This window comes from Canis lupus, chromosome 7, assembly GCF_048164855.1.
Source record: "Canis lupus baileyi chromosome 7, mCanLup2.hap1, whole genome shotgun sequence".
Taxonomy (NCBI): Eukaryota; Metazoa; Chordata; class Mammalia; order Carnivora; family Canidae; genus Canis; species Canis lupus.
In genome coordinates this window covers 66,865,311-66,893,274 of record NC_132844.1, presented here as the reverse complement: position 1 = coordinate 66,893,274, position 27,964 = coordinate 66,865,311, and the positions used below count along the sequence as shown (strand labels likewise).

Here is a 27,964-nt window from a genome sequence, read left to right as displayed (position 1 = left end):
AGCAGAAAGGTTAAGATAAATTAGGGAAAATTATCTACTGTTTATATACTTTCACAGTTCAGTAGATAGCATCTCCCCTTTTAGACTCAGCCATATCTGGATGGGAAGTCCTGAATCCTTATTATAGAGTTAATATGGTTCATATTAGTACAGTGCTTCTTTATCAGGAATGGTATTGATCATAGAAGTTTTTCAAAATATACACAGCCTGATTCCAGGCCTGTGTACCTTAAAAAGTTAACAAGCACTGTTCTTTAAAGTTCTTTGGAAGAGTTCTAGGTGATAAACATCCCTGATTAAATAAGACCACTGGTTTAGTACTTTGTTTTAATTTGCTTTTATTTTCAGTCTTGAACATGATTTAGTTGTCAGATCTAGTTGATGGTAATGTCTTCCAGTTATGTATTTTTGTACTAGACTGTTGCCTTCTGGGTTTTTTTTCTTGAGAACATGGAAGATTTTTATAATTAAAGTAGCTGAAGAAAAACTGGGTTGGAGTATATTTCTATCAAAATCTGGTAGTGTTAATCAGTTTTCTATGCCCACACAAATGCTCTTCATCTTATACTAAAGATTCTTTGGAATAATTCAAAGGAATTCAGCTATGCAGCACACTTGTGAGGTTCTGAGGAGATAATTGAAAATTTCTTTTGATAAACCTAATATAACTGGTTGATTTTCGTTTTTTGCTTTATTGGGATTGCAGAAAATCAGGATAATATCAAGATTCATTTAGTATTCTATTTCCTTCAGGTTATTTAGAACACATGACAACAGCCAAAACATTTCCCAGAATAACATGAAATACATGTATGTAGCACTAGAATTTTATGTAGGTCACAGAAAATAGAAGAAAAACTAAACATTGAGTAGTTAACAGGTATGTATTTAGTCTTGAAGTGAAACTTTCTGGAAACATTGTTACTTTCCTAGTCATTTTGAGAGGGCCGGATATGGAGAATATTTATTTACAGAGCAAAAGTTGAGCTTTCCAGAAAAATCTTCTGTATGTGACATTCCCTGCTTTCTATTTTTTAAGTACTCTCTACACCCAACATGAGGCCTCTCAGCCTGGAGTCCACTGGCATGCTCTACCCACTGAGCCAGCCAGGTGCACCTGATTTTCCCTGCTTTAAAAGTTCTATTCACTTGTAAATGGCACCTTTGTTTTTTCGTTATGTATCTCATTCACATTTCATATGGGGCAAGTTAGGATCCTTTAGGGGGTGGTTTTTACTGAACCTGCCCCAAAACTGCAAAGCCAAAGGGGAAAGTTGTTTAATGCTACCCTTTTTTTGGGTGTTAACTATTTGTATTGATCATTTGATTTTTTTTTTTTTTTTTTGGTTTTCTTTTTTAGATTTTATTTATTCAGAGAGACACAGAGAGAGAGAGAGGCAGAGACAGGCAGAGGGAGAAGCAGGCTCCATGCAGAGAGCCTGACGCGGGACTCGATCCAGGGTCTCCAGGATCGCGCCCTGGGCCAAAGGCAGGCGCTAAACCGCTGCGCCACCAGGGCTGCCCTGTATTGATCATTTGAAAAAGGGAATGGAAATGATAAAAGAAACTAAGTTAAAAACAGTTTTAAAAGTTCTTGAAAGAATTTTCAGAACTAATTCTTATTTCTTTTAAGCATCTGGTAACTCTTATTCCAACTGGCTCTCTGCCACCAGAATTTCTTTATATAGTTTAAGTTAAAAACCATATTAAGTTTCACTGAGTGGGCTTTATTAATAAGCATTTAAGTAAATTGGAATGTTGATCTGTCATTTGTCACTTTCTCACATGGGTAGTTCATGACACACGGACTTAGTGGAATGAGGTACAGGGATGCACATCACCAGCTTGGTATCTAGAAAATGTAATATTTTGAGTTCAAGTTCAGGACATTGAAACCTAAACCTCACTACTTTCTTCGTGTTCCATCCATTTTAGGTTAGGGTTATTTAAGTGGTGTTAGATGGAGGGCTTTACATCCCATCAGAAAGATTCTTGGACCTGCCTCTGGCCAAGTTATCTCCAGGTCCTGGGATCCAGCCCCACCGCAGGCTCCCTGCTCAGCTGGGATCTGCTTCTCCCTCTACCTCCCGCCCGCCCCCAGCTGTGTGCTCACTCAAAAATTATTTATGCTTTAGACCAAGCTAATAGGGGCAGAGGGGGAATCTCAAGTAGATTCCACATAGCACAGAGCCCGACCCCAAGATGCGGACTCCAGCTGAAATCTGTCACTCAACCCTGAGCCACATAAGTGCCCTTCATAAAATTTTACAAAGTACCGTAATTAGAGAAGTTGAGAGAGCAGTTGAGTGTGTCCCCACACTATAAGGGCTTGGAGGTAAAGCTATGAAGGATTCCTCAAGAATTGGGAGTGGTTGCAGTTGGGATTTTTTTTTTTTAACTTCAGTTGTACACCAAATAAGTAGGTGTGGGATAACTTGTTTGGCATTAGCCCTGGCAGGACTCCCAGAAGCTGGATGTACCAGATGGCACTAACACCTGGCTCTTGGGTTCCTAGCTGTTTGAAGGGGACAAGAAATTTGGCTGGGCTTGGCAGTCTTGCTTGGACTTGAGTTGGCAGTGGTATAGAACTGTCTATCTGATGTGAAACTGGCTCCCAGGAGTGAGCTTAGGAGGAGAAGCCTGCTCTTTTGTAAGAAGTAGATGGACGCTGATCATTGGAGGCTAGAACTGAAGCTTTGACAGAAGTTGCCTTTTGGAGTGCTGAAAGCTTCAGTGAAGACAGTTGGAGTGGTTAGGAAAGGAAGTTTTGTCTTTGAGCACCAGTCTGCCAAACATTGCAGGGCCTTTTTTCTTATGTGATGTTTAACCACTTGAGAGGTGAATAAACACTGTTAGGGCAGACTCCTCCTACTAAACAAGTAGTGTATTCATAACGCAGGCCAGCCTGGACTCCAAAAGCCTTGTTCTCTGTTTACTACGCTTCAGCTTTCTCAACCCCATCCAAGATGCTATTTCATTGTCATTAAATGATTATCAGGATTTGGGGCCTTTTAATTTTTGTTAAGAATTTTTAATTTTCGTTTTTAAAGTAGGTTCTGGGCAACCCTGGGTGGCTCGGCAGTTTAGTGCCACCTTTAGCCGTGCTGTGATCTGGAGACCCAGGATTGAGTCCCATGTCAGGCTCCGTGGAGGGAGCCTGTATCTCCCTTTGCCTGTGTGTCTGCCTCTCATGTGTGTGTCTGCCTCTCATGTGTGTGTCTCATGAATAAATAAAATCTTAAAAAAAAAAAAAAAAAGTAGGTTCCTTGCCCAACATGGGGCTTGAACTTAGAATCTCCAGCCTTTTTAGAGGAATTTGTTAAAGTGTTTTTCTAGAAAATTAGGTATGTGTGATGAGCAAGTATTTGCTAGAAATGGTAACCACATGTCCCATTTTTTCATTTTTCCACACCTGGAGGTCTATATACAAAACAGTACATGCTGTCATCTAGGCAGGTACCACCAGCAGTAAGGTAAGACATTTCTTGGCAAAGGCCAGTGTTGTCAGTAGAAGACAAAGCTGTGCTATTGTGGATGGGTTGACATTCTGTATCTGTGTTTATGATTAACCTTGTGAACATGCTTTGGCTACTCCAGTCTCCTGGTCTTAACATCTCTAATTTTAACACAGGAATGTGAGCAACATTGGTGAGTATGGCATTTTAGACAAGAACCAGTAAACTTTGCGGGGGTTTTAGCGAGCTGTTAATAGAGTAAAATGCACACACAATTCCTTTTTTTTTTTTTTTTAATGGGGTCTTACAGGGAGCTCTGTAGAATTCTGTGGCTAGACAAGGCTGTTGTAAGCTCATGAGAGCACCTTTCTGGTTTGAAGACCAGGTGGCTCAAGTTAGGAGCCTATCCTGCAACTCCTGTTAGTTGCTTGGGAAACAAAGCAGGTATATGTGAGTGATCACTTAGGTTTTGACAGGACTTGCTGATTAAAGCTGTTCATCCCCCAGGAGCTGCAGTCTATTGACCTGGAAGAATGCTCCATTCCTTTCCTCAGATGATTTTGATGAATTCTCAGTAGGTGGATGAAAGGAAAGGTTTTTTACGTACTCTTCACATGCATCATCCAAGACTGGTTCCTGAACCAGGGTCAACTTTTTGGATTGGATAGCAGTCGACAGGAAGAAAATGATTAATGTTAGTTATAGGGGGAATGTGATCATCTTGCTTTATTGAGGGGGAAATCGAAGTACAGAGAAGGCTAGGCAAGTTGAACTAGAATGATGTAACTCAGGTTGCAGGGCCAGGTGTTGGTTCACAGGAAGGGGTCTTAGCATCCCTAGTCCTGGTCCTGTGTAGAAGTGAGAAGGTGGATTTGCCTGAGGTCACAAGGATCCTTTTGGCAGTATGGATATGAGGACTGCTGCAACAGCTGGCTAGTTTTAGGGAGCAGTGTGATGTTAAGGTCTGCAAGGTTCTTGAAGCTTGTAGCCAGGGTCTTAATCCTGGTTTCCTTGCCTCTAGCTCGTGATTTCAGATGAGCTGCATCATCCCTAAGGTTTCATTTTCTCATCTGTAAAACAGGGCTAGCAACAGAAAACACTTCCTGTTAATATCTTGAGACTAGTAATGCAGTGTTACTGTGGTAGGCTCACACTTGCATGCAGTAAATACTCAAGGAATGGCTTTTAAGTGAAATTGATTCCTTTTGGTGCCAGGCAGGCAAGAGTGCCCCCCAATTCAAAAATAAAAGCAAAGCAGTTTTATATTTATTTCTGTATGAAAGTGTCCTGTATGACTGTTAGAAGCCATAAGAAGTCAAATGCTTGAACCTGCTTGAAGCCATTTCATACTTGTCCTACAGGAATTAAGAATGAAGGCCCATGTAGAATTAAGAATGAAGGGACATGTAGATACCAGGATAAAAACTAGAGCCAGGAAGTGATAATAGATCAGACTTAACTTGAATATGGTGAGAGGGGGAAATCACCTTAGTTGAAGTAGCAAAAACGTGCCAAGACAACAGGCTGCTGAACTGGAGAAAGAGGAAGTACAGTGTTCTCACAGATACACTGGGCCTGAACAATAATGTCAAAAATAACTTCCCTATTAGAAGACATGGAGCCGGAGGAGGGGAGTAAATGAGTGCCTGTCACGTGGGGTTAAGAGGTTTTAAGTGAATTAATACATGAAATGTGTTCTAAACAGTTCCTGGCACTGAAATACTGTGTATTAAATAGTACATATCCTTTGATAGAAGGAATAAGTGGCTTAAGAAAAATTGAGCAGTCTGAACGCACAGGGCATTCAGTTATTTCTAGACAATGTCTTTATTTAATCATTCTTTCTATAAGGGCCTTATGTGAGCACTTTTAATACTGCGTACCTGCAGTCGGCTCAGTCCCACAGACATGGGCAATCCTTTGTGTGCCAGACATCTAGTATGCCTGTCCCCGTACTCTAAAGCCGGTTATGTTCCATGGCTGGTGTGACCGGCATAAAAGCATCAATTCCCCCCAAATCCACTAGGAGGCAGTGCTGGGTCAAATTCTTTGCCTGAGGTCACACATTTACTGCTTAGAATTAGGTCTCCACTGGGACATCTGGGTGGCTCCGTGGTTGAGCATCTGCCTTTGGCTCAGGTCGTGATCCCCGGGCCCTAGGATCGAGTCCCACATCGGGCTCCCTACAGGGAGCCTTCTTCCCCATCTGCCTATGTCTCTGCCTCTCTGTCTCTCATGAATAAATCAAATCTTTGTTAAAAAACAAATTAGGTCTCCATGGACTCCAAAGTCCCTTCAACTGTAACAATATTGACCATAATAAAGATTATAGAATAGTTAGCATCTTTGAACTCGTGTGTCAGCATTTTGCTAAGTGTTTTTAGATAGACCTACCACCAGCTCCCTTAAACCTCCTCACTTGAGGGAGGTGCTGCTGTCTCATTTTGCAGATGAAACAGGCTTAGGTCCAAGACCCCTGTGAAATGTGTAGATGAGGTTGTTTGTACTTGAGCTAAGTGCTGAAGAGTGGGATTTGGACATAACTGGCTTATAAAGAAAGCCTCATGCATAAAAGCAAAAGGAAATTTCAAGGTTGTATGTGGATTGGCAAGTTTAAGACCCTATGAATCAGTTCAGGGTTAGAATGGGAGATTAGTGGAAAGTCAGCTAGAGGAGAGTTTAGAGGTTATCGGGGATGGTGATTTTCAAAGTTGAAAACTAGCCAAACCTATTTTGGGGATGAAATCTGAGGAAATACATAAAACAATTTAAATGGCATTACTATAAGAAGTTCTAGGGATGCCTGGGTGGCTCAGTGGTTGGTCCCCAGGGTCCTGGGATCAAGTCCCACATCGGGCTCCCTGCGTGGGGAACCTGCTTCTGCCTCTGTGTGTGTCTCTCATGAATAAAAAAAAAGCTAATTTCTAGTAGATAATAATAGCTCATAAAGTTAGGAAAAATGTTTGATAAATGCAGCCTTAGATTGACCTTCAACCCAATTTTTCCCTTATTTTCTTTGTAGAGAAGTAAATGCAAATGGTTACATTCTTTAATGCCTCATGTTGCAGTTCCAGAAGTGACAGGATAGGAAGGTCTACACTAACATAACCTAAGAACCCAGATTTAATACGCATATGATTGAATGGGTTATTATGTTTAAAAAAGTAAGTTGTTTAACATGTATATATTTTAAGCACACGTCCGCGACTCCTGCAGCACAGCTGAGGCTTCCTTGTGCGCCCACAGCCTGACTCTGCAGATGAAGAGCCCCAAGTGAAGGTTTGGGGGAGCACTGGTCACTCCGATTCACGGAGCTCAGCTGGAGCCATCTCCTGCACTCAGCCTCCTGACACGTGGCCCAGGGCTCCTCAGAGTGACCAGTCATGACGTCTTGTGTGGCAGGGTGCCGCAGCCTGGCTGTTGAACTCCTGCCCCAAGAGGGCTCTGGCCGCTCGCCCATCTCCCTGGCAGATAAGCCTCAGACGGAGAGCAAACAGTATGCGGCTCCAGGAGTCCCTGCAGATCTGATTCAGCCGTGGTTTGTGCCCCTGCCGGCCCCACGGCTGTCCTCTGCTCCTCTGTTCTTTTGTATCACTTCCCTTGCTGTGGCCAGATTGGAACTCTTTTTTTTTTTTTTTTTTTTCCTTTTTTTCCAAGCTTATATTTAGTACTCTAAACCCAACATGGGGTTCCAACCACAACTCCATGATCAAGAGCACCCATTCTAACTGGGTCAGCCAGGCACCCCCAGATTGGAAGTCTGGAGCAACAGGCAGACACCTGTGTGAGAATGGTGCCAGCTCTTTGAAGGAGGGTTTTTCGGGCCACGGAGGCCTTGTTGGCTCTGTTCCTCTGGGCGGCTCAGGGCACGGCCCCATCAGCCTTGGTTTCAGTATCAGGGTGGGGCAGCGTGAAGGGTGGGGCACTGTGTTACCAGGGCGCAGACACCCTGGCAACAGGTGGTGGCTCGGAAGCTCGGGAGAACAGGTGGGCAGCCTTTTGGGGTTTCAAAAACACCATTTATCAGTATTTGCCTTTTATTTATTTTTTAAGATTTTATTTATGAGAGGCACAGACACAGGCGGAGGAAGAAGCAGCCTCCATGCAGGGAGCCCGACGTGGGACTCGATCCCAGGACTCCAGCATCACACCCTGGGCTGAAGGCAGGTGCTAAACCGCCGAACGACCGGGGATCTCAGTATTTGACTTTTAAAAGAAGCAGTCTGCTTAGAAATGGCAGGACGTTTAGAGATTTAACTTGCTCTTTTTTTTTTTTTTTTTCTAGAAAAACATGCATATTAAACGATTATAAGGAGAGGGTTTCTTTTTATTTTTTTTAGAGAGGGAGAGAGGAAGGGGAGGGGCAGAGGGAGAGAATCTTCAGCAGGCTCCACACTCCACACAGACGGGGCACGACACTGGGCTTGGTCCCATGACCCTGAGATGATTTGTGTTGAAATCAAGAGTTGGACACTAAACTGCCTGAGCCACTCAGGCGCCCCTTAGGAGATGTTTGTTTCTTTTTTTTTTTTTTTTCCATTTTTAAAAAAATTTATTTATTTATGATAGCACACACAGAGAGAGAGAGGCAGAGACACAGGCAGAGGGAGAAGCAGGCTCCATGCACCGGGAGCCCGATGTGGGACTCGATCCCGGGACTCCAGGATCACGCCCTGGGCCAAAGGCAGGCACCAAACCGCTGCGCCACCCAGGGATCCCGGAGATGTTTCTTAACACAGTATAATTAACATTTTTGTTATTGCAGTGAATGCAGTGTTATTGCACTGCAGAGAATGCAGTGTTAGTCCTGAAGAGAGGGAGAATACAATATGCAAGCAGTGTTTTTATGCAGAAGCAAATATTTTAGCAGTAAATTCCCACGCAGAAGCCTTTGATGGAGCATGAGGCTGTTACTTAATCTGGTCTTAACAGGGAGCAGGGCCCCAGAAGTGGGTTTCCAGAGTGTCGCTCTGATGGGGAGGGCTTTTCACACAGGTTCTGTGGTCATGTTGCAGGAGAGGGAGAAGGTTCTGCTTTTCCCAGAGCTGGAGGTCTGACCTTGATAATACTGTCGCACATTTGAACACTCACTCCTGGGGCGCGCCACCGGGGCCTCATGACGGCCAAACCTTTGACTGCGTGGGGAACCCAGTCTTTGCAGCTGAGAAGGGGAAGCCACAGGGCTTCCATTCCAGGCGTGTTGAGACAAACCTGAGGTAACCACGTGTAAAGCATCAAGTGTGCCTGGTGCAGAGGCTCCGAAAGTTGCCAAACTCAGCATTTTCCTTCACTTCGGCTCTCTTCTGTCCTCTTTAATTACATTTAATTCAAAGGTAACCCATGACCATGGTAGAAAAATTAGAGAACACATATAAACAACAAAAAAAAGTGAACCCAAAAGCTTCTGGTTTTTATAATTTTTTTTAATCCTGTTTTATTTTGTGTGCCTGGAGTGGGAAGTTTCTTCATTTGTGTTTAGAGAGGTGATAATCATGGCCCCACTTTGCAAATGAGGAAACTGAATTCCAGAAAGAGGAAGTGCTCTCCCCAAGGTCACGAAGATATAGGAAGGTTAAGCTGATTTTTGTAACTCTGGGCTTCTGAGTCCAAGCCCAGCACTTGTGTGTCTGGACCAGGAGGGGCCTCGGAGGTGGCTCTCAGATACCTGTGCCCAAACTCTCATGTGTGAGGGGAGCTGTGTCCTTGACAACACATTTCCCTTGGGACCACTTGAGGCACTTAACATTCCCCACTGGAGACAAACTCCTGATTCTTGGCCCCTAGAGTCCCAGGAATGGGTGGGTTGTTAAAACCCAATTACGTGGGGTTTTTAGGCCTCCATTTTGCTTTCCCACGTTTTGCATTGTCCTCAGGCCTGCTAGCACGAAAGTGCTGTCCTGAGCTTCTCCCTCACTTTATTATTTTTTAAAAAGATTTTATTTATTCATGAGAGACACAGAGAAGCAGAGACATAGGCAGAGGGAGAAAGAAGCAGGCTTGCTGGGGGGAGCCTGATGCCGGACTCCATCCCAGGACCTCGGGATCATGACCTGAGCCAAAGACGCTCAACCACTGAGCCACCCAGGTGCCCCTGTCTCTCACTTTAAAGGGTGCTCTGTACTCTGTGTTTGCTTTTTTCTGGCCTTCTTTTCTAGTTGGCAGTCTTGGGGTTCCCAGTAAATATTTCCATTGTTTGCTAAGGGAAACAGACACTGTTTTAATGGCTGAGGTAACAAATATGCATTGTTTCAATGGTTAAAATTGTGCATTGAGGTGGAGGTCAAGTGGAATGCGGGCATATTGGTTCCTGAAGCCCACTATCATAATGCTCAAGAATGCCAAAAAGATAAAGACATCACCCCATGAACCCCAATTGCGTGATGATTCTATGTTATCACCTGTGCCATAGGCCCTGCCCTTACGCTGATCCGAATCAGATTGAGGAGCCCTGAGGGTCAGGTGAAGGATGACAAGAGCCCTTTATATACTCGGTTTGCCCATCTGTAGGAGAGGGCAGTTGGGCTAGAGGCAGCATTTACCTCACGTGGTGGCCTGCGCCCCCTTGATGCCTACCTGGGAGCAGAAGGACCACACTGTTGTTCATCTGAGCTCTGACTCAGCCTCATCCACTGCTTCAGGCAGAGGTGGTGCTTGATGGGTTGCCACAATAGGACCAGGAGGCAGCCCACAAGGTCCTGTCCAGCATTCACATCCTAGGATCTGGGAACTCCAAAAAAAAAGAATAAGGTGGTTTCTTTGTAAGGATGGCAGGTCAAGGCAGTCATCTTCCTGGAGGGGGAAGAAAAATGTTAAATGCATATAGTGGGTGACAATTCAACCAAGGCCACATCAGGCTATAACAAGGATTTTGTTCTATGAGGATAAAGCAACTGTTAGTATTTGGTCAAGATTGAAGAGTCTCTTAAAACTTAGTCCTCATACAACCTTGTTAAGAGTTACTGTACCCATTGTACAGATCCATGGAAGTGCAAGCTCAGAAAAGGGATACAATTTAGCCTAGAGGAAATGGCACAGCCAGAACTAGAACCCAGGGCCTGACTCCTCAGACCTGTGCTCTTCCAGCACATTTCAGCCAACGGGGGAAGCAGGCCTGATATTGGGATTCAGGGGGGCTCAGAGGCCTCTTGGCTAATGTGAATGCCCCTGAAAACCCCAGAGGGAAGCATGTTCTTACTCAGAGAGGGTCACGGTGTCGGAGAAGGATGCCGATGAAGGCCGAAGACCACCAGGGCCAGCAGTTGTCTCCACAGTGGCCCCTAGGTCACCTCGCATCACTCAGGTCAGTAGCAAGAAAGTTTTACATAACACCCTCAGTTTGCACATTGGGGATTGACGACCTGCGGCTGCCTGTGGTGGGAAGGGCACAGCATTCAGAGTCTGGAGATCTCAGTTTGGCTCCTGGCAATACTATTATGCAAGCCTGGGCAAATTACTTTGCTCCTTGAACCTTGGTCTTGTCATCTGTAAAATGGAACTAATTATACCACTTCATAGGGTTATTATAGGGTTTAAATAAAAAGAGCAATAATTTGCTGAACGCTTAGTAGGTGCCAGGCACTGTTCACCTGTATTAAACTCACTGAATCTTCACAGCAAATCTCAGAGAGGAGATGCTATTACTACCTCCAGTTTAGGAACGAAAAGTAATTTGCCCAATGTTGCATAGCAAGTAAGGAAGCTGGAATTGGAACATAGATACTCTGGCTGCAGAAGTGTAGGTGTTCAGTAGGGATCTTTTTTTTTTTTTTAAGATTTTATTTATTCATAAGAGACACAGAGACAGAGGCAGAGACACAGGCAGAGGGAGAAGCAGGCTCCGTGCAGGGAGCCCGATGTGGGGCTTGATCCCTAGTCTCCAGGATCAGGCCCTGGGCTGAAGGCAGCACTAAACCTCTGACCTACCTGGGCTGCCCCTCAGTAGGGATCTTTGATAAATACATTCTATGGCTGGTGAATCCTGGACAACAGCTTTTGTTTCCTCTTCTTTTTAAAAATTATTTGAGAGGAGTGCGTGAGCACAAGTTGGGTGGGGAGGGGCAGAGGGAGAGGGAGAAGCAGACTCCCCACCGAGCAGGAAGCCCGATGCGGGGCTTGATCCCAGGACCCTGAGATCATGATCTAAGCCAAAGACAGATGTTTAACCAACTGAGCCACCCAGGCACCCCTGGACAATAGCTTTCAAAGACTATTTAAGGTAGATGGAACATTAGAAGAGCCCTAGGTTACCCTGTTTATTCAATGTGGAACCCAGGGGTCAGAGAGTGAAAAACCTGCCAAAAGTCTGGTAGGTCTGGCAGACGCGAGTGAGGCCCCAGGCCTCCTGACAGCCATGCCTAATCAGGGGGCCTATGGCTCACAGTCCTGACGTTCTGTTTTAGGAAACACAACTCAGAAAGTGCATTCACTTCCACTATCATTAATGCAGAGTCTCAATGAACTCTTAAGGTGCCACCACCCTCCCACACCATGTGTCCATTAACCCTGTCCCAGGACACATGAAATAACACATGTCTCAAATGGTAGTAAAAGAATACGGCACTATGCAGTGCTCAGTGGTAATGGCTACAGAACCCTGCATTCTAGAACACATACACCTAGAAAGATACTAGAATGACTGCCTATGGGGCAGGGGACTGGGAGGGACCCACAGGGTACAGGGGAACACATAAAACCAGGGGACTAGCCAGGACCAATGTTGACTGTGTGGCATAGCCTAGGGAATAGTTAACTCATCCCACTGCACCAAAGGGCCAAAAATCAAACTGAGTAGAACTAAGAAACCTAATGAAATCACTTTGCCCGAAACATGTCAGCTCTGGGCTCAAGGAGGTAAGGTGGGGACACCTCCTGGGCTGCCTCACACAGGCAGAGGCCTGGAAGAGTGTCAAAGGGAGAGTCAGTCACACCTACCTCTGAGGCAGAACGTCCACAACCCCACGGAAGGAGTGAAGAGCAGCACGTTAGTGTCAGAGGTCACATGGTCACCTGCCATCTCACCTTCCTCACCGAGGTTTAGCCAGATCCAGATTCACTGTTAGGATGGTTCTGAGGATGTCAGGAAGACGTGGATCTAAGCCAACAATCCCCTGATTGTCTGACGACTGTAGTCTCTGCTGCCATAGGGTCCTGCTGCACACCTACCTGTCTCCTGTGCCAACGGAGTGTGCCTGTGAGCATCAGGCGAAGGAAGAGGCAGGTTTCACCGCTCAGCTTGCCCATCTGTAGTCGGGGGACAGTTGGATGGAGACCTCCCTTAAGAGCCCACCTGGCTCCCTCTCTGCCTGTGGCTCTGCCTCTCTCTGTCTCTCATGAATAAAAAAAAAAAAATTTTTTTTTAAGGGACGCCTTTGGCTCAGGGTGTGATCCTGGGATCCCGGGATCGAGTCCCACATCGGGCTCCCTACGTGGGGCCTGCTTCTCCCTCTGCCCGTGTATCTGCTTCTCTCTGTCTCTCATGAATAAATAAATAAAATCTTTTAAAAAGAAAAAACAGAGCCCACCTGGCTGCGGGCACCTACCTATAGGGAGAGCTGGGGGCTCCCTCCCCACCCCAGCCTCCGCGCGGAGCCTGCGGTTCCGGGATCAGGCCGCCAGGTGGCAGCATGGGGGAAGAAAGCGGGGTCCCGACTCCCCGCTGAGGACGCCCGCGTCTGCCCGCGGACCCAAGGAGGGTCCACCGAGGTCCTTCGAGAGTGGCTCATTGTCACACATGAACTGACTTTCTAGAAAGTAAATCACTAACCACCGCCGAGGGGGTGACTGCGCGCGCGTCTACGTGGGAAGGTCTGGATGCGGATGCGTGTTGTGCGCGTGAGGGTGACAGGAGACTTGGTGGACGTGAGCGAAGGTGCGGGAAGGGGGAAGCAGCAGCTCAGGTGTCGCCAGCCAGGCGGGGAGGAAGCCATAAAACCTGGGCGATGTCCTCCTTATCGGAGAGCCCTGCTCCTGGATGGAGAAGGGGAGAGTGCAAAGTTCACAGAGATAGTAGCGACCGGCTAATGGAGGCGTGGGCGTGGAGCAGGCCCGTGGTGCTGCAGGGGGGAGGTGGCGAGAGCCACCAGCGGGCCGGAGGGGCTGCCGCAGCCAGGGACTCCGGGGGGGACTCTGGGCCCGGCAGGATCACGTTCCAACCAGCCCAGCTTTTTTTTTTTTTTTTTTTAATTCATGAGAGACCCAGAGAAAGGCAAGCAGACACAGGCAGAGGGAGAAGCAGGCTCCACGCAGGGAGCCCGACCCGGGGCTCGATCCCGGGACCCCAGGATCACACCCCGGGCTGAAGGCGGCGCTAAGCCGCTGCGCCACCCCGGCTGCGTAGCCCAGCTCTTTTCCAGTTCCCCAAGAGAGCCCAGCCTCTTGCACAGAGACAGTCTGTCCTGCCTTCCTGGCCGGGTGTGAGGATTAAGAGAGCCGTGGGTGTGATGCACGTAGAAGGCCCCCGTACGCGTTGAGCGTGTGTCTTTTGGTTGTGGAGAAAACCCGAGAGCATGCTCATCAAGAAGGCCCTTGTAGGGCCCGGCCCCTACCTGCCCTCGTAAGGTCGGGCCCCTGTCCTCCGCCCATCCCAGCCCCCCAGACACGACCTTTCTCATGGTGGAATGGGCCTCGTTAGAAAGTGGTTGCAAGTGCCTGTCTCTGGGGAAGGGGAGTTTTCAGGGTCAAGCCTGCCTGGAGGCGACGGTTAGGCCAACACCTTCCAGATCAAACCTCAGCTCTGACACTGCCCCCTCCAGGCACCTTAGAGTACTGACTCACGCTTAGTCTTGTTCAAGTTGGCCCTTGTTTTCTCTCCTCTTTATTAAGGACTGGGTGGGGAGCATCTGGTGTCATCAGGGATTACTTTGAAACTACCGCCTCACTTTGGGAAACTGGCTTGAGTCAACTGGTCACCATGGAATTTCTTTTTTTAGTGCATAAACAGCCAAGTTCGAAGCAGCTGTTACCCCATCCAGGGCGGAAAGCAGCCTGTTGGTGTGGAGCTGCCTGGCTCATATTTCTTGGGCAAACAGATGCCATGTCTCTCAACTCACCAGTTAGGAAGCCCAGAAACTGTGGTTTGGAGACCACATGTCTAGTTATGTCTAGTTATTCAGGTGGCTTCACCCGGGAAGCCCTCTCTGAATGTCAAAGCTACAAGATAAAGGACATGTATAGCAGCTGGGTGCTTCCCTTCCTAGGGGCCACCCCAGGAGGCAGTGAGTGCTAAGTGCCAAGTCAGTGAGGAAACTTTGTTTTGGAGCCAAAGCATAAAAAGCCCCCAACCGCAAACCACTGAGCTTTTTGGTGAGTGCTTATTTTGTGCAGGTTCTGAGCCCAGGGAGGGCCTCTGAGGGGAGAGGAACCAGGAGCTGGAAATTCAAAGTAGTAGGAAGAATTACACTGGATGGGTAAGGCCCTTCAAGAGGTGGGAACAGCATGAACAAAGGCATGGAAATAGGAATGTGTATATATATATATATATATACATATATATATATATACACATGTGTAATGAAGAGTTTGCTGGAACAAAGTTTACAACAATAAAGATTTATTTACTTATTTTAGAGAAGGGGGAGGGGCAGAGGACGAAGAAGAGATTCCTCAAGCAGACTCCCTGCTGAGCAAGGAGGTAGAGGCTCAATCCCAGGACCCTGAGATCATGACCTGAGCCTAAACCAGGAGCTGGTTGCTTAACTGACAGAGCCACCCAGGCGCCCCAGCAAGAAATAAACCCAACACACATTAACTGGGTGTCTTCTGTGTGCTCACAACTATTCAAATCACCAGGATGAAGTCGGTGAACAAAAGTCCCTCCTCTGTGGACTAGTATAACAGATATACATAATAAATATTATTTGTTATAATAATAAATGCAAACGATAAATATAAATAACAATGTAAATAATGATGGCTCACATTTATTGAGAGTTTACTACATGCCCTTTCTGTTTTGTTTTTTAAAGGATTTTATTTATTCATGAGAGACACACAGAGAAAGAGAGGCAGAGACATAGGCAGAGGGAGAAGCAGGCTCCCTGGGGGGAGCCCAATGTGGGACTCGATCCCGGGATCGGGGGATCATGACTTGAGCCAAAGGCAGATGCTCAACCACTGAGCCACCCAGGTGCCCTGCACTGTGCTGTTTTGAGTACCTTATATTTATTTATTCATTTTTAAAATTTTTATTTATTTGAGAGAGAGACAGAGACAGAGAGCATGAGCAGGGGGGGAGAAGAAGGCTCCCCACTAAGCAAGGAGCCTCATATGGGGCTTGATCCCAAGACCCCCAGGATCATAAGGCAGATTCTCAAACTGACTGAGCCAGTGAGGCATGCCTTATTTACTCATTTAATCCTCAAAACACCCACATAAAGGAAGCCTGGGTCTTGTCTCTAGTCCATGGATGAGGAAGCTTAGGCACAGAGCTGTAAGGGCGGAATTCAAACGCAGAGCTGGGGCTCTGACTGTCACACAGCACTACTCTGGTAGTCTCAGTAAGAAGGGGTGAAAGGTCAGGTTGCCAAGTAATGTGGACTGGTCTGGAGGGTGGCAAAGGCCAGGCAGGGGAGTGGGGATCCAATGCTTTCAGAAGATTAATCTGGGGGTGTGTGTGGAGTCAATTGGGGTTCAGAAAGCAGCACAACCTCCTGGCCTTACTGAAGAGCGGGGGAGGAGTGAAGAGAGGAATCAGATAGGGCTTGGAGCATTCTTCAGGCCTCACCTTGCCTGGAATTAATGAACTTGGCAGATCCCTCCCCATCCCAGGACTGATTGACAGTTTACCGTGGATTATTTTTATTAGTATTAATTGCAATTCATGAGGGAGGAGAGGTCCATTGTGGTGGGTGGAGCCCTGAGCACACAAGGAGGAGCTCCAAAGGTCTCCCAGGCTGGGCCTGAAGACTGGATGATTTGCAGCATCCAGACTCCTTCCCAGCAAATTCCCATCAGCCAATCCCCAAGCTCAGTGTTCAGGTGAGGGGCGGACCGGCTCCCACTCCCCGCATCTGTGCTGCCCTCCCAGCCCTGCCCTGCAGGACCCCTCTAGTTTCTTCATCCGAACACCGGCCCCATACTGGTGGGCAGCCTGTTGGTCCTGTGCATACTGGGACCCCCGCTTCCGTCGGGGGTGCCCTCCTGCTCTTGTCTTGCTTCCTGCCCACTCCGGACTCGGAAAGCACAAGCCAGCTCCCTGTTTCAACCTCTTCCAGTTTTGTTGTTGTTGTTGTTGTTTTTAGATTTTATTTATTTATTCATGAGAGACACACAGAGGCAGAGACACAGGCAGAGGGAGAAGCAGGCTCCTCGCAGGGAGCCCGATGTGGGACTCGATCCCGGGACCCCAGGATCATGCCCTGAGCCGAAGGCCTATCCTCCACCGCTGAGCCCCCCAGGCGCCCCCAATCCCTTCGAGTTTCATCCACGTTTCCTCGGCAAGATCCCACTGTGGCTTCAGTAAAGGCAGCCAGCTTGAGTCCCTGGCTGCCAGCGCCCCTGCCCACAGCTGCGAGGGCGCCCCGTTGGCCAGGGGCGGCGCCAAGCCTTCCCCTCGCTGTCTTCAGCCCCAGGGAAAGGCCCTTCTCCTGAAACCCCAGAGGGGCTTGGACTCTCAGGCACTGGCCCCCTGCACAGCGGGGTCCCTGTCCTCTCACGGTAGTGTCCCTCTTGCCCCTACCTTCTCCCTCCCTAACTTTCCTCACACCCTCGGCACCCTCAAAGCCAAGGCCCACAAGGCCCACATGCCCCCGAGGGCGGTAGGGGCCAGGCCTCAGGTCTCCCCTGCCCCGGCAGCCTTGTTAGGAACGCACCTTAGGATCGCCCTTTAAGAACGTCCTGGGCCTGGCAGGGCCCTTGAGGGCTGGGGATTCCCGCCCGGGAATTTCTCCAATATCCTACCAGCTGTTTCTGCTCTTTCAGTGGTTTTATTATTTTCCTTTCTGTTCCAACCTCTCCTTTCGCTTTCAGTACGGCAGGTCAGGCCAAATGGCGGTGGAGGGTGGGGACCTGGCATCTGCGGAGGCCGGAGCTGTGGCCGGGCCAGCTGTGCCAAGGGAGGGGATGGGATGAAGAAGGAAACAGGGAAGTGAGAGCAGCAGCAGGGCGGCCTCCTGTCTTCCTGGGGATCTGCACGTCACTGAGCTCTGGGCACACGGCCTCGTCTTCTTCTGGCCCCCAGTGAAAATGCACATCTGCCCTTTGGGACAGTGACACATTAACCCAGTGACACCAATCCGCCAGTCAGATGTGCTCGCTGCTGCCTGGGGAGGAGCATCCAAGGAGAGGGGCGCGCAGGACACATGGTTGTGAAGAGGGTAGGAAGGGCCGGGGACTTGAGCACGTGCCTGGGGATGTGCCTTGGCACCTCTGAGCAGCAAGGAGGTGCCAGGCAGCCAGGGATTCGGGCAATAGCCGTGTACCCCTGCCTAGGAGGACTTTTTTTTTCCCCACTGCATGATTAGACTCTAAGAGGGTGGGATCGGGTGACTAGGGTCCCTTGGCGAGCTCATTTCCCTGGTGTGATGTTGGCAGCACATCGCAGTACCTGCCCGTGTCATTGGATCTCCATGGGTCCACCGGGCAACTTCCTGATGGGACAGGCCTCCCGCTTCAGATAAGGATGAAACTCAGCTGCGTGTAACAGAAGATTGAACCAAGTGGCTTAAATAAGAGAAGCTTTCTTTTCCTGTCATGCAATGGAACTGTGGAGGCAGATGATCCTGAGCATTTTAAAAGCAAGACTAAAGGAATAGATAGCCAGGTACCCGTCATCTTCCTGACTCTACTTCTAGGCATTTTCCCAAGCAGGCAGCTCATTCCACTTGGAGCTTGATTGATGCACCCAGTGTGGGCTTCCTTCCCTCCCTGTCTCACGTCCCCATGGTCCCACGAGTCTCCTGAGCTCCCCTTCCAAGTCCTTGTTTTGGGGTCTGCATCTGCAGGGACCCCAGCCAGAATACTAAATTTTTGAGTGCTTACTGCATGTGAGGCATTCTCTCATTTCCTCCTCAACCCTAAGTGATGGGATTCAATGGTTAAGCCCGATTTTAGGGATGAAGTCATAACTTGCCCAGGGTCACTGACCATTGGGGCCAAGACTCAAAACAGGCTGATCTTTTTTTTTTTTTTAAGATTTTATTTATTTACTTGAGAGACAGAAGGAACCAGGGGAGGAGCAGAGGGAGAGGGAGAAGCAGACTCCCTGCTGAGTAAGGAGCCCAATGTGGACTCGATCCCAGGACCCTGAGATCATGACCTGAACTGAAGGCTGGAGCTTAACTGACTGAGCCACCTAGGCACCCCAGGCCAATCATTTTGTGCTTATTTCCTTGGGATGGGTTCCTCAACCAGAATCATGGGTCAGAGAGTGCACATTTTCAGGCTTTTGACCTGTTTTGCCAAACTGCCTCTGACTAAAGTCAAGTCCAAGTGCTCCTCTCAACCAGCAGTGTGGGGATCCCTCACTTCTCATGTCCTCACTGCCAAGGGCTCCCGAGTCTTTCCAACCCAGCTCCTGTGAGGGCATTCCTCCCACATTTGACTTTTTTTTTTTTTTCAATTCAGAAGGATTAAGTTTTTTAAGAGTGGGAGAGAGAGTAAGAGAGAGGCGGGGGGAGGGGCGGAGGGAGAGGGAGAGAGACTCTTAAGCAGGTTCCACGTACTTCGGGGAGCCCCATGTGGGGCTCGATCTCACAATCCCAAGACGATGACCTGAGCCAAAATCAAGAGTCTATGGCTTCACTGACTCAGCCACCCAGGTGCCCCTAGAAAGCATTAATATTAACAAGCCTGTTAGCCTTATGCTAACAGACAGGCAGCATGTGTCTGTGAGTTGAACTGAAAAGGGATGGAGCCAAGTTCCTGACCCGAGCAGAAGAGTCGCTTCCTGCCTGCCCCTCAGCTTTCCTGGGAGGGCAGGTTATGCCCATCTCCCCGCCCTGGAGCCTAGAGCCGGTGGGCGGAGGTGTGCGGGTGGGCATACAGGAAGAAGAGGGAAGGATCGAGGAGGGAAGGGCCCCTGGGGAGGGAGTCTTTGATTGCACAGCCTTGGACTCCTCCAGAACATTCCTTTTCTTAACAGAAATACTGGTGAGCGGAGGGTGGCAGTACCCCAGCCCCCATCTCATCCCCTTAGATGTTTGAAGAGCCAACCAGCCACTCCCCAACCTAGGCGTGCCAAATGCCTGAGGGTGGCAGGCAGGCATGCAGGCAGCTGGAGGGAGACACAGGAATCCCTCCCTCCCCAGCGTGTGAACACGGTTCAGATGTCCTCGCTTGGCTCTAGTTTCGGGCTGTGCCTGCCTGACCTCTTTCCAATAAAACTCTCCTACTGGGCTTTATAGTATCCCAAACACGTTCACATCGGGGAACTCCTTTGATCCTTCCACTACCTTAAAATTATCCCCATTTTACAGATGGGGAAGCTGAGGCTCTGATTAAAATGATGGTTCAAAGTAGTACGCTATCGCTCAAGATTTCTGTCGCCTTACCGACTAATGGTCACAAAATAGTAGTGATGACAATGTCCATTCAAAATTATCACACGCAGGTACTGTGTGAGGCTCTTTGCCTTAGGAAGGTTGTTTTCCGGTCTTCACAAAACCCTCTCAGGTGAGTAGTCACCTGCCTCTGGCAGAGCTGGGATTTGAACCTGCGATGTCCAACTCCAGAGCCAGGGCTTCTCAAAGTGTGGTCCCCAGACCAGGATCTTGTAAGACATGCGCATTCTCAGGCCCCATCCCAGACCTATGTTCTGGATCCTGGGCCGGAGCCTGGCAGGCTTGGGTTTAACATGCCCTCCAGGTAATTCTGATGCACTCTCATATTTGAGAATTGCCGTCCTAATACATTCCTTTAACTCAGTGCATTTCAACCCTGACTGCACAGTAGAATCACTTGGGAACTTTAATAAATACCAATGCTGTGCCAGACCAGAATCTCTGGGGTGGGGCTCCGGCATGAGTATTATTAGAAGCTCCCCATGTGCACTCCTCAGCCTTTGATATGTGCCGGGGTAGGTGGGCCCTGGGAGGCTCCACATTTTACCAGAAGGTTCTAGAGTAGAGTTAACAGGGCAGCCTGTTCCAGAAAATCCTGGAGGGAATGAAGGAAGACTTGGAGTCCAGGAAGGAGAGACTTTGGGGGCTCAGCACCTCCTTCAGATGACTCCATGCAGGCCCAGGAAGCCTGCAGCCCTGCTGGGGCCCAGAGCGCCGCAACTGTTTGTCTTGGCCTTTGCCCAAGCAGGCGGTTCTGTGTGGAGCTGCAGCTCTTTTGTTTGTGTGGTTTAACTGTTGGCCCAGTTTTTCCAGGGCTGATTAGATATCCCTGTGAGCAGTATAACCACTCTGGGGGTCCACAGGATTCCCGAAAAGGGGCCAGAGTGGCAGTTTCCCCTTAGAGCCCAAGCAAGGTGGGGTCTGGGGAGCAGTCTCCTGCTTCTAACTATATGACTCTGAGCCTCAGGTTCAAGGATGCAAGAGTTTATCAGTCAGGGTCCATCCAGGAGACAGAAAACACACCAGTGCTTTTCCCAGAGAGAACCTAATATGAAAAATTATTAATTAGGTTCTGAGGGATTGAAAAGACAGAGAGAGAATGCTGGAGGGTCCCAGGGTCCCAAGCACAAGAAGCAGTAGGGTTTCCTTGGGGCCTGAGGAACAAAGAGAAAAGTTTGCAAACTTTAGCAGCATGGAGGACCTTTTCCAGAGCTGAAAGTCAGATGTCTGGGGAGGAGATGCAAGCTGGGAAACCATGAGGCTGGTTCCACAAGTGTTAGAGAAAAAGCAAAGCTGGAATTGGGCTCATCGCTCTTCTTGGAATGAACTGCTGTCATCAGGTGGAAAAAGCCTTGCTCGGGTCAGATGTTGGGGCAGCTGGGTTTCTGGTTGCCTAACTTCTCTCTACCTCTGTGGACCCTCCCTCTTCACCTCAGGCTCACTCTCTCATCTCTCAGTTTACTTCTTTTCAGGACCAATCCCAAACGTTGCTGATTCAAACAATGAACATTTACTGAACAGCTATTATGGCCCCGGATCTGTGGACTGGATGCCTGAGATGTAGCAATATTTAGTAATAGTAATAGCACCCACATTCACCGGAGTGCTTACCTGCCTGGCCCTGCTTTAAGCATCTCCCTCCCATACAGTAACTCATTTCTAGTGCCCTCATCTTACAGATGGGGAAACTGAGGCACAGAGCCACTTGGTAACTTGCCTAAGGTGATTATTTAGCTTGTGAGTGGCAGAGCCTGAATATGAATCCAGTCAGTGGGATTCCACTACCCGCATTCTTCACCAAGTCACCTCATCACCTCAAGTCCTAGAGAGCTAGACATGTGCAGTCAGCTGACTGCAGCACAGGTACAGAATGCCACATGGGGGGCCTCCCAGAGGTGGGAACTCATTTCACCCATTCATTCAAATAAATCTGTAGATTGGGGTGTAATGATGAGCAAAAACATTCTACCTGCTGTTGGGAAGCTTTTAGTGAACACACAGATGTTAATCAGATTTTCACACCCCAAAAAGTTAGCTCCCAAACACAGGTTCCCTTTGCTATAAAAATTGTAATCAGAGATTTGTTGCAAATGTAAAAATGAGAGGGCCACTTCATGGAGAATGTGATGATGGGGCTGGGGCAGAAAAGATGAATGGGAGTTAATCAGATAAAGAACAGAAAGAAGGGTGGTCCAGGCAGAGGGAACAGCATGTGCAAAGCCTCTGAGACATGGGGGCAGGGAGGAATACAAAGACAATGAGAACTGTAAGTCAGGCCCTTGAACTCTGACCAGCCGACCATGGCCAGCGCTCCCAGGCATGGAGCCCACCTGCTGGGACCCCCACCACTCCAGTTTGGGGTCCTATGGCCAACCCTTCCTGCATCACGCTGAAGGCTGGCCATCGCCCAGTTGTGTGGGTACCAGCCTCTGTCCACTTCAAGTAACAGGCTAGCCTCAGGGGCCTCTGGAGGGAGGTCTGAAAAAGCACCAAAGCTGGAAGTTGGTCAAGAAACCAACAGGGACAGTCCTGTTGGATAGGGAGGGGGCACATCCCCAGGGAGTCTGTGAAGAGTGAGTGAATGGGGGCGCCATCCATATAAATGACCTCTGTAAAAAGAAGCCTGGGCAGCTGGAGGCTCGAATGAAAGGTGATGGCTCCCTCCCACAGCCACCAGAGTCTCTACTGGGGGTCTTGGAGCACTCAGCTCATACCACTTAACTCCTACTCCTTGACTAGGTGGGGAGGCAATGATTAAGCCCATTTTATAGGGCAGCGTAAGAAAAGGCAAGGCCAGAGAGGAAGGAAAGCTTGAGCTTGGGGCTGCTTCTCAGCCTGACCCTTTCGGGAGGGAGCTGGGCCTTTAAGAATGAGATTCTGAGAAGCCATGCAGAGGTTTCAGGCGAGATCCAGAGGCTCTGGGATAAGCAGGCAAGACTCTAGCTCCCTAATGGGTCAGAAAGGGGGCCAGACAGACGAGAGCAGAGGGAGACACACTTCCTGTCCCCAGGGCCCTCTCTGCCCTGTTTACAGAAAACAAAGTGCCTTTGGCTGACTCTGGACTGGTTTCCCTGAAGCAATTAGAGCAACCACTGTTCCTGGTCCTCCTCCCCCTCCTGTGCCATCTGAGGGAGCGGCTGTCAGCCCAACTGGGGGCCCCATGCTGGCATCTGTTGGGATCTGCAGGCCTGGGACCCCCACAATCCTCTACCCCCACCCCAGGCAGCACTGAATGTTGCCTAAAGCCGTCCAAGTTTCCATGGGCCCAACCTAATAGAGACTAACTGAAGGCTGTGTCATCCTCATCTCTGGGAATATCTGATGGGAAGGCACATCATTGAATGGGCTCCTCTGGTTCCCAATAGGAAAGCAAGCCCCTCCCTTCCTGACTCCCCTTGCCTGCCTGAGGTAGGTCTTTCAGCAGAACCATCTGACCAGAGGCCCTGAACAAAGACAATTTGAATTCTCTGAGCCTCCCTTCAGGGCAAGGGTGAGGGCATATGCTGGAATCCCCCTGCTGTGCCTTGTTGGGTTGGGGGGCCCTACGGGATGGCACCACCCATCTGCCCTACAGACTAGGCCCTGAGGCTACTGGAAGACAGGGGAACCACCTGACAGCATGACAAGGGCCAGGGCCTAGGGTCTTGGGCAGAGGCTCATTTGCTAACAGAGGAGCAGCCCTCATTCATTTGTGAGGGTCCCCTGAACACCTGACATCATCTTTCCTACCAGCCTGATGTATTGCTTAGGTGGCAGAGGCGGCTTCTTTCTCCCTCCTCTACTTTGCTCCCACCAACTAGCAAGAGTCCGTTGTTAAATATTCAGGAATTCTGTGAGCTGATTGTTAAGCAGAGCCATTACTGAAAATTAAATTATGTAAACCAGTGTTTCTCAACCGTTTGCTCATTATTGCCTACTAAACAGCCTTTCCAGGCATTTCCCCCCTTAATATCCTACCACCCTACCCATAAAAATTTAATGTCACAGACAAGCTGTTTATGCACTGAATGTATAACTGTACTTTTATTTTATTTATTTATTTTTAAAGATTTTTATTTATCCATTTAAGAGAGAGAGAGTGAAAGAAAGCATGAGCAGTGGGGAGAGGGAGAAGCAGGCTCGACCCCAGGATCCTGGGATCATGACCTGAGCCAAAGGCAGACGCTCACCGACTGAGCCACCCAGATGCCCCTATCTATACTTTATACATAAAAAGAGTAAGATTGTTTCTGGCCTCCACCAAGAACCCATTTTCAACCCTGTTGTGAATGCAGGATATAAACTCACAATTAAAAAATTCATATTAAAAACAAAAGTAATATATACTCAAAACTCATCACTTCCTAGTTATTTTACTATAATTTTTAAATTTTTGATTCTCTCAAAGTTATTGATATATCTTTTTTTTTTTTTTTTTTTTTTTTTTTTCCTGGAAAGCTGGTTGCTCAACATTTACCAGCAAACCACCAGGCAGGTCTTTTAGCAAAATAACAAACACTTCGAGAAGTGATCGATTTTAATTTTTTAAGATTATATTTATTTATTCATGAGAGACACAGAGACATAGGCAGAGGGAGAAGCAGGCTCCCTTCAAGAAGCCTGATGTGGGGCTTGATCCCAGGACCCCGGGATCACAACCTGAGCTGAAGGCAGAAGCTCAGTCACTGAGCCACCCAGGTGCCCCAGAGAGGTGATCGTTTTTAGTCTAAGAAAGATCAGTTTATCTAGAAAAACCTCACTTGAAGAATCATGGGAGGACCTGGAGAATTTAGTGGATGCCAGGAGAAGGGGGAGAGAAGCCCGAAGACGGAAACAAACCTCTGATGCTAACTCTATAGTGGCTGCAGTGTATGTCTGGGTGAAAAGTCTAAAAGGGAGGAAATGTGTGTGTAATCCACACCCTCAAGCTCCAGGAGTGTTTGTGATTAGCAATTGCTTGCTTCTACCTCAGGTGTGGTGCACACCTTGACCCCCTGTTAGAGGTCAGGGGCATAACCCTGAGCCTCCCCCGCCCCCCACTGTCCCATCTCCTCCCCATGTCCAGTCTAGAGTGTTCTGTAAATACCTGAATTGAATCTTGGCTCCAAGGGGAGCACCGAGAAAGCCACAGTGTGGCCTGGTCTGAGGACAGGGAGGACACGGGACATTCAGACACAGACGCACACGGTGCAAGCTTCACTCCCGTCCCTTCTGAGTGCCCTCGCCATGAAACAGGAGAACAGCCTGAGTTCTCAGGAGGGCCTTCCAGCTCAGCGCCTCAGCCTGGAAAGCCGTCTCCTCTCCCTCCCTCTGGACAAGGCTGCTAGGTCCCTCCCGCCCAGGCACTGCCTCTCGTCACCCTCCAGCCTCCTTCATCTCCCTTCTGATGCAGGCAGCCTTAGAATGCTCAGCCTGGCTCCATCTGCTTCTTGGAAGAAAGGCCACACATGAGAAGGTGGCCTGGGAACTCAATGCTCTGCCATTACTTGTCATCTGGCAGACCCCTGTCTCAACACCAGCTCCCTGTTTTTAACACAGTACAAGGGGTGCCTGGGTGGCTCAGTGGTTTAGCGCCTGCCTTTGGCCCAGGGCGTGATCCTGGAGACTCGAGATCGAGTCCTACGTCAGGCTCCCTGCATGGAGCCTGCTTCTCCCTCTGCCTGTGTCTCTGTCTCTCTCTCTCTCTCTGTGTCTCTCGTGAATAAATAAAATCTTTTTAAAAAAAAGAAGAAGAAAAGAAAGAAAGAGAAAAGCCAGGGGCAGCTTAGAGAGGGGTGGGGGTGGGGACTGGGCCCTCAGGGGAGGACCTGAGTGAGCAGAGTCACTTTGCCAGGCCAATGGCCTTTGGCTCCCTTGGGTTCTTTCCTGTCTGCGTCCTGGAACAAGTGACATGACTGCGCGGGGCCTCTGTTTCCCCAACTAACCAAACTCACAGGTGCTGCGGAGATTACCAGGGAACCAAAGAACCTGCAGGTACACACCCACTGAGGTAAGAGGCAGTTTCTTACTTTATCATTTCATTCTGGTCTGTCTGCCGGAGTAGGCAGATTGTTTCTTTGTCTGCTGTACGTCAGGAGAAAGGAATGAGGAATGCCCGTGCCCCTCAGCCCGCGGGAATCCCTGGCTGGGGGTGGGCCAGGGGCTGGGGGTGGGGGACATCCAGAAAGGCATTTCAGAAGCTAAATCCCAAGGAGAGCCTCTCTTCAGGATTTTATGCAGATAAAGCCAAATTCTGGTAAACTCTTAAGAGTTTCCAAAGGTGAGTCAGTGTCCCCAGAGGTCAGGAGGAGTAGCCTGACAGAGGGGTCTGGCCCTCCCTACTCTGGCTGGGTTCCCGGGAACATGGCCTGCAAGTCCTGAGTCACTGCTAGTGGCCATCCTGGGCCCCCAGGAGCGTGGGCTGGGACAGAACTCCCCTCCCCGCCAGGCAGTCCCGTCCCTCAGCCAGGCCCCTTCTCTGCGCAGCACACCTCTCTTCTCTGGGCCAATACCTTTCTGAAATGCATGTTGGCAAACCTACTTCCAAGCAGAAAACTTGGACGTGAGTGGAATATCTGGAATTCCTGGAGGATTTATAGCCCAGCAACTGGGACACGTGTGGGTAGTTGACCCCAGCCCTTCCCCAGCTCTGACCCTGCCTCCAGCTCTGGCAGCCGGCTCCCTTCTCTGGCCCCAGAGCCCCATGTCGGTCACCTGGCCTGCATCCCCCGGTTCAGAGCAGACAGTGCTGGATGCACTTCCTCCCTCCGCAGCTCTGCCTCAAACTCTCTGTGCGACCGCGGACAGTCCACCTCCCCTCTCCAGACCTCGGCTTTCTCACCGTAAAACAGACAGGCTAATCAGAGGCGGGTTACTGCTAGACTGTTCGGGAAGAGTCAGACCTTCCCCTGTTGTCTGTCTAAAATTCTAGGAAACGGAGACCGTGCTGGTTTTCTCCCTAAACAGAGATGAGCCCCTGTGTTCCTGGGGATAGAGCGGGAGCTTCTGAACTGTCAGACCAGCTTCCGGGGCTGGGAATCTTCTGTGGGACAGGAGGCAGCATCCCCCTGCGCCCCCACCAGCAGGGCGCGGGCTCCGGGCTGCACAGGGTGTGCTCAAGGCCAGGGCCCAGAGGAGGGAACTTCTGCCTCGGGCTGTCCTCCCTGGCTATACTCCTTTCTCCTCCTCCACCTCCGTGCAGACACCCCTCCCTTGTGCTGGGGATGTCCACTATCCTGGGCTGATCGGAGGGACCCCCAACCTTTACCCACTCAGATCTGTCCCCAGAAAGTTGCTGTCACCCGCCACTCCCACTCCCCCCGCCCCCCGCAGCCTGTCACCCACCTGGCCAGCTGTCCTTTGTGAGTCAGGAGACCAACAGATATTCAGGCCCTGTGGCTTGGAATTTTACTTGGTAAAATTAATCCGCGGGACACCGGGGTGGCCCAGGGCCTGATCCTGGAGTCCTGGGATAGAGTCCCACGTTGGGCTCCCTGCAGGGAGCCTGCTTCTCCCTCTGCCTGTGTTTCTGCCTCTCTCTCTGTGTCCCTCGTGAATAAATAAATAAATAAATAAATAAATAAATAAATAAATAAATAAACAAAATCTTAAAAAAAAAAAATTTTCAAAAGAGTTGCCCTCAAATGTTCTTCCTCCTCTGTGAAACCTGTCCTGCCCACTGCCCCGGTTCCCATGCCTCTCCCCACTTCCTCCAACAGCAGACATTCAATTACTTAATCATTTACCCATTCAAGTGCATTGAGTGCCAGCTACCTCCCTGGTGCTCTGCTGGGTGCTGGGGATGAGGAGAGCAAAACCAGACCCAGCTCCCCCTCTGTGGGGGTTTAGGGGCCACTGGGCATGGGCAAGGGCTCTTCTTACATATTCCTTCCTCTTGCCCCGCCCCAGCCCTGCCTGTAGCCCCAGCCCAGCTCCCCAGGACAGCACCCTGTCTCACACATCTCTGTAGCTCAGCACCCAGCAAGTGCCCAACATCTAACAGGCCTTCTGTATATTGCAGATTACATTTGAGTACCCTGAAGGGAGATTGGTTTG

At 49.2% G+C, this 27,964-nt stretch overlaps 1 long non-coding RNA gene across 2 annotated transcripts; it reads right to left on the bottom strand.

The window, feature by feature from the left end:
• Positions 1-3,547: 3,547 nt before the first annotated feature.
• Positions 3,548-12,768, bottom strand: LOC140637125 (uncharacterized). 2 transcript variants are annotated; one of them, XR_012034365.1, is made up of 3 exons: positions 12,387-12,768; positions 10,029-10,182; positions 3,548-4,538 (listed from the first exon to the last, which is right to left on the bottom strand). It is a non-coding gene; the product is annotated as an uncharacterized lncRNA (long non-coding RNA). The 2 variants fall into 2 exon arrangements; XR_012034366.1 differs by lacking the exon at positions 3,548-4,538 and adding an exon at positions 7,079-8,765.
• Positions 12,769-27,964: the final 15,196 nt, after the last annotated feature.